Below are 7,368 nucleotides of genomic sequence, written 5' to 3'. Positions count from 1 at the left end.
GGGATTACTCCCCATTACAGAAGCACATATGATATTAATGACTGCATATGAAGATTGTTTAGCTATGTATTTATGTAATTATTTATACATACATTGCATTTTATCTATATTTTTAATTTTCTGACTGCCGGAGGTCTTTCACGGAAGCTATTCTCAACCTGGCGTTGGGAGCAACCTACTACCCTACCTCCCCTTACCCCATACATATGGGAATTGGGTTTTGTTGTTGTTGTTGAGTAATCATCAATTTTCCACCCATATTTTTATTATTATTGTATTATTATTATATTACTATTATTATTATATTAAAAATGTTACTAAAAACCCAATTAAGTCCAAATTACAATGTTACCCACACCCTTTACAACCCATCAACAAACAAACAGACCCATTAACCCTAGCCCAAATGGATAAAAGCCTAACAGAAGCCCACATGTGGAGAGAAAAGAAGCTAGGGTTTTATCATTTTCCTTGGAGTCGTGTGTCCCTCACTGTCAGATCTGGAAGTGATATGATGAACTAGATTGAAGCATGTTAGGGTTTTGGAGAAGGGTTCCCAGCCGCCACATTTCCAACCGTTGGATCTATTCAAATCCAAGGGACCGGATCTAATGATTTTATGGTTTCATTACAACCCTAATGGATGGAAACCGCCGCTCATGCCATAGTCGTTGGATCAGATTTGATCCAACGGCCCCCAGATGCAACCTTGATAGCTCCCCATGCAAGCTGATGATGTCAGCACCATCGAATTCTACGCCAGTCACCACAGAGAAGGACGAAAAGACCTCGGGGTAAAAGTATTTACCCCTCCTTTCTCCCACATCATTGCCGCCTTCTCAGGGCTTTGTCCCTGACGTTGTACCCTCCTCGATCAGACCGCAAAGCCAAAAAAAGAAAGACAAACAAAGAAAAGTCAAGGGCCTTTCCTCTGTAACAGGCAACAAAAAATAATAAAAAGAGGGGAGAGATTTTGATATAAAGGAGGATATCAGCAACCAAAAGTGAAATAAAGGAGAGAATGAGAGACCAGAAAAAGAAAGCTAAAACAAAGGAGAGAATGAGAGACCATAAGAAGAAAACTAATAAAAAGAAGAAAAAGGAGAGATTCCTACCGTTTGAGGATTCGACCTTTCTCACTAGAGCAAAAAAATCCGTTTTCTCGAAGGTAATGCCTTGCATGCTCATAGATCTGTATAGAGAGGTTCAAAGGATCATGAAAGAGGGATTTTTATCTTAAGTTTTTTTTTTTGGTTTTCAAAGTTCTTTGGGTGAGTTAGGGTTGGAACTGAGTCGTTTTTAGGTTCTAGGCTTGAGGAGGGAAAGTTTTGGGTTTAGCTTAGCCGTTGGTGGCCACCGATTCACGGTTCGTTGGCCAGAGCGATACTTTCCATCTCCCATGGTAGAGAGATGCAGGGGTAGAGAAGTTTTGAGAGAAAACAAGTTTCACTTTTAGGTAAGAAATAGAAAAGTGAAAAATGGGGAAAAGATAGCATTTTAGCTTTCGTTGAGTATTTGTGCCAGGCACCACGCGCTCTCATTTTGAGGAAGTAATATGCGCGTTTAGCGCATGGGATAATCTTATCCTCAGGGTCTAGTGTTTTGTAACCTTTAGGTTTGGTCACTGAATAGAAATTTTATTTATTTCGATTTTGAACTTTAAATTTCATTGCTTTTAATTTTTAGTCACCTTGTATACTGTTATATGCTTTGGTTAAATGCTTGATTGGCCTTATTAATTTTTTATTCGTTGTATTTTAGTCCTCTTTGTAAGAATATGTTAGGAAATGCCTTATTCCTACTATAAGTAACCATAATTTGTTAAATTTATATTATAGCCACTGCCTTGGTTTGATCATCACTTAAAATAAAATGGTTTTAATGCAAGATAACCCCTGTAACTTCTCATTAATGTAGATCTGATCTTTAATTTACTTTTTGAAATTTTATGGATTTGGTCCTTGTTTTCTTACTTTAGTTTATTTAAGCCCTCATACCATTATATGTTTAGTATAATAATGCATGCTGTTGCTCAACATGGTAAAATATCCTTAAATTTGATAATAATAATTGTTAATTTTTATGCATAATTGTATCAATTTTCAAGAGCGTATTTTGTAGACAGGGAATGAAAAGTGCAACCTATAGAGGTGGTACGATTTAATACGACATTCAAACAAAAAACAAACTTGAAAGTTGTCGAGTATGCTTTGATAAAAATAAAATATTAATTAAATGGCTATTTTAATAATGACAATGTGTTTGTTTGTTTTAGCATGTTGCTTTAATTTAATGCTAACTAATTCGATTCATGCTTAATGTGAGACCACAAATAAATAATAAGGAAATATTCTTATATAGGGAAGAGGTAGATGGAAAGCCTTCCCATTGGAAGACGTGTAAATTCTGCGATCTCTTCTCAAAATAGAGAATATTCGTTATAGTTTGAAACGAGTTAATTAATAAGAAATAAAATAAATCGTAAGATAATTCTTGATTTTAGCATTTTTTTAATTTCCATTACCACGATGATGTATAAGTGATTAGGTATCATTATTGGACGCTGTGGGGTGTTTTCCCTTCCCCACGTGTAACCGAGTCCTAATCCTATAAAAATGAATTCATGGTAAACGTATATCAATTTGTTTTTAAAAATGAGTGTTTTATTAAATTATTTTTAAAAGACGTTTTTGGGTACTCGATCTATCTAATTCAAAGGTCGATGAAGACTCCAATTTGAAATTAATTCCATTTTTGAAAAAAAAATTCACTAATTAAACTTAAATTTTATTTATTTCAGACTTGAACTTTAAATTTCATTGCTTTTACTTTTTAATCATCATATATATTGTTATATGCTTTGGTTAAATGCTTGATTGGCCTTATCAATTTTTGATTCGTTGCATTTTAGTCCTCTTTGTAAGAAGATGTAGGATATGCCTTATTCCTGCTATAAGACACCATAATTTGTTAGATTTATATTTTAGCCACTGCCTTGACTTGATCTTCACTTGAAATAAAATGGTTTTAATGCAAAATAACCCATGTAATTTCTCATTAATTAGATCTGATATTTAATTTAGGTATTTTAAAATTTTATGGATTTGGTCCCTATTTTCTTACTTTAGTTTCTTTTAGTCCTTATACTATTATATGTTTAGTATAATAATGCATGTTGTTGCTCAACATGTTTAAATGTCCTTAAATTTGATAATAACAATCGGTAATCTTTATGTATACTTGTATCAATTTTCCAGAACATATTTTGTAGAATGAGCGTAAAAAGTGCAAACTATAGAGGTGGTACTATTCAGTACGACATTCAAACGAAAAGCAAACTTGAAAGTAGCTGAGTATGCTTTGATAAAAATGAAATATTAATTAAATCGTTATTTTAATAATGACAATGTGTTTTTTTTGGCATGTTGCTTTAATTTAATTTTAACTTATTTGATTCATGCTTAATGCGAGTCCCAAATAAATAATAAGGAAATATTATTATATAGGGAAGAGGTTGATGGGAAAGCCTTCCTATTGGAGGACGTGCAAAGTCCGTGATCTCTTCTCAAAATAGAGAATATTCCTTATAGTTCAGAATGAATTAATTAATAAGAAATAAAATAAATCGTAAGATAATTCTTTATTTTAGCATTCTTTTAATTTCTATTACCATGATGATGTATAAGCGATTAGGTATCAGTATTGGGCGTCGTGGGGTGTTTTCCCTTCCCTATGCGTAGTCGACTCTCGATCCTGTAAAAATGAATTTTTGGTAAACGTAGATCAATTTATCTTTAAAAATGATTTTTATTAAATTATTTTTTAAAACATGTTTTCAGGTATTCCACCTATCTAACCCAAAGGTCAATGGTGACTCCAATTTGAAATTAATTTGATTTTTAAAAATTAAATAATTTTTCACTAATTAAACTTAAAAATCGTTTTCGTTTTGAAAAAAAGTCATGAATGCCTTGCGACTCCATTGGGGATAAATTAGAGAGTCAGGCCGATAATCACTTATACATTGTTGTGGTAATGGATACTAGAAAGCTTAAATAAAAAATGATCTTATGATTGATTTTGTTGGATATTGATTAATTATTTTCAAATTGTTTATTAATAGTTGTACTAATCTTTGAATTTTCTATTTTTAGAGTTGTTGAATATTTTCAAAGGTGTTTTTTTTTTATGTTGGGCGTCTTGTTTGACCAAAGGTTTGTATGCTCCTCTTTACACACTTCACTTGCATCATATGCCGTAAGCTTTATATCCGAGCTCCATCCCGATTAAGTAGGGGTGAACGCTATGTTTTCGTGGTGAATTTATTCCCCATGTGACCTATAGTTACTAACCTATGAGATACACGCCTTGTACCTCCATGAGAATTTATTTCCTCGTATAGGTATGGGGAAATAGATCTCCTCAATTTGAACTAGTTCAGTTTGAATCCTGTAATGAGTAAGGATCGGGGATTTGGTAGCCCGAGGGGGAACCAACATCAAGGAAAATTCAGGTACCCTTTCCCTTGACCCGAAACCATGCATATAGTGAACCATAGACTGATCACACTAGGTAAAGCCATGCCAAACCTTCGTCCATCAAAAGGTACCAAAATAGGCATACACAAAGGAGGAGCGTACTTTAACCTTTGTTCTCTACAAAGTTGTAGGATAGATTTTCTCTTTCAAATAGTAGTATGAGAACTAGAAAAGTATGAGATTAAGTTTTTTTGCTCCAACAAATGAATGAGAGTAAAAAACATGTTTGGTTAGGACACGTTTCAATAAATCATGTTTGGGTAGATAGAATAAAAGTAGGACTGATTTGATTATTTTTGTGCCTATATTTATTTCATGTGCTAACTGACCTATTTGTTTTGTTTTTCTTTGTTTCATTTTTGTATGTTCATAGCATATTGAAAATGTGATTGATCCACAAGTGTACATTTAGTTGAAAGACTTTTTAAGATGGATAAAAGTTTCATGAACAAAGAAGTGAACCCTACAGATGTGCGCTATTTGTCCGAGGCAAAGCAAAAGTAGTAAGGAGACAGTCTGTCAATGCAGTATGTGTCATAATTATCTAGCTTCGTACCCGCCACTATCAAACTAAAAAATATTCAAAGTTTGAAAAGGATTTGGGAGAGTTGGAGAAAAGGTGAGAAGCAAGCATTCCATCAAGACTATGGTGACATATCTCTCTTATTGTACGTCGAAGTAGACTCAATCCTCATCCGAAGCATTCCATCAAAGTAAATATTTGTGCTAAGGCAAGCAATTATGTGCAAGTATACACAATCAATTCAAGTAATATAGGGTAAGTGAGTATCGTCTCCTCAGGGATTGGTTTAGAAATTTAATTTCACCACAACTAGAACTAGTGTCACAAAGTAATTCCTACGAGATTGTCAACTTAAGAACTAATATTAACGAAACAAAGAAGTGATATAATGATTGCAGAAAAGTTTGGTCAAGGTAAAATAAGTATGCAGAATTCTGGAATGAAATAAAACAAGTGTTGGTTTAAATATAATGCAAACAACCTCACATATTCAGACTTATCACAGAGCACTTATGCTAAACTTTTGTATTGAAAACAATCACTCTAATTCTAGAATGAATTATTATGACTTGCTAAAGCTGCCCGACAGGATTACTAGGTATTCTTAGACGGTTGTTATGGCAATACTCCTCAGCGTTAACTACAACCCTTGGTTTGTCAAACTGTTGTTGTGGCAATACCTCTCAGCGTGAACTATAGGCGTTGTCTATTCTACTCTAGCATCTATCCCTTTTAGTCGTTTGAAACTCGCTCCTTATCTCTAAGGTAAACAAGTTAGAACTTCACCATCCCGGATTCATTCCATTGCTCACATGGATCTATCTTAATTCTCTCGAATCTAAGAATCACTATCTAGACAAAAGACTATCTCTCGATGCTCTTATATTGCCAAGACATGTTTTACCAAAACCCTATGTGATCTCTCGATGCTCTTACAGTGTCAAGGTAAAATATTCAAACAATGAACAAAACAGTCATGAGCAAAAACATAATTCATCATTCATAGAATATAAAGTAATTGTTTAGGCAAAACAAAGTTTAACACCAAGTAAGACAATCATGGTGATATCAAAAATCATCTAAGTTTCAACGTTTAATACAACCCCAAACATATAAAGAGATCAAGAACAAAGGAAGATCTCTGTCACGACAATTCTGATCAACACCGCACCTGCCTTGGTGATCAGTATCTCTTGAGACCTGATCACCGCTCTACTACAGCCTGGCTATGGAGGACACCAAGGAAGGTTGGTTGGTAAACGATGAGAAAGCACTACAGTTGCTCGCTCACACCTTGGGTAAAGCTCTTCTCTCTTCTTCCTTGCCTTATTTCTTTGGCGGCTACGACTGGTTATTTATAAGGAAGGATCTCCTAGGGCTTCGCATGCTTTTAGAGTTTCCTTAAATAACCGTTGTTAAATTCCTAGACTTAAAAAGGAAAGGCGGTATCTGAATAATTAAGGCTTGCTTGCACATGAAGTAGATCATCAGTTAAAAAGGAAAGGCGACTGGCGGTTTCGTCATACCTGCTTCTGACTTTTCAGATAAACCTTGCCTTGGCGAGATAAAGCTGCTCCTCACGTTCTTATCTGTTCTGTTGGCCTTTGCAAATTTACGCTGTCACGACTGAAATGTTCTTCCTCTGTAAGTTTCCTCCACAAACACAATCCAAACAACCCTTTCTCTTCAGCAGAATCAATTAGACCAAATAAATCTTGCCTAAGCAAAACTTATTCACCACAAGCTAACATAACCTATATACAACTAAAATGTTGTGCATACTTTGTTTAGAATAGCAATAACTTAAGTGAAAAGACTAGAAATTGAGTCTTTTTACGGAGTTATCACACCCCCAAACTTAAGCTATGCTTGTCCTCAAGCAATGTATAATAACTAGAAGAAAATCAAAATTATCATGGCAAAACAGTGTTAAGAAAATCATATGGATTGAGATTTCAGCCCTCAGTAAAAATATTTGGCCTCAACATGTTCGACAGTCATATTAGTCAAGTCCCTTCCCTAGTCAGGATTCCTTGTTATTGTGTATGTGTGATTGTAATCAGTCTATGCATAAAGGTAATTAGAAAACTTAAAGTAAGCACTTCTGGATTATCAAGGCATCAAATTATTTGTCAGGCTTAGTTTATACTCCTAGTTATTTATTAACTTTTATTTTGTTTTTTATAGAGGAGTCAGCTCATCACACCTATCGTCCCATACTCTAGGTGAAAGGGAGCATACCTTCCACCCCCAAGCTAGTCGGGCAGAGTCATCATGTGACTACTTTCATTCACTCATATGCCTTGG

At 34.4% G+C, this 7,368-nt stretch overlaps 1 long non-coding RNA gene across 1 annotated transcript; it reads right to left on the bottom strand.

Moving 5' to 3' along the window:
• Positions 1-465: 465 nt before the first annotated feature.
• On the bottom strand, positions 466-1,512 carry LOC120156164. Its single transcript, XR_005519040.1, has 2 exons — positions 1,116-1,512; positions 466-931 (listed from the first exon to the last, which is right to left on the bottom strand). It is a non-coding gene; the product is annotated as an uncharacterized LOC120156164 (long non-coding RNA).
• Positions 1,513-7,368: the final 5,856 nt, after the last annotated feature.

This window comes from Hibiscus syriacus, unplaced genomic scaffold (genome assembly GCF_006381635.1).
Source record: "Hibiscus syriacus cultivar Baekdansim isolate YM2019G1 unplaced genomic scaffold, ASM638163v2 tig00111213_pilon, whole genome shotgun sequence".
NCBI lineage: Eukaryota > Viridiplantae > Streptophyta > Magnoliopsida > Malvales > Malvaceae > Hibiscus > Hibiscus syriacus.
Note: the sequence above shows the minus strand (reverse complement) of the source record. Positions and strands in the feature narration are given on the sequence as shown.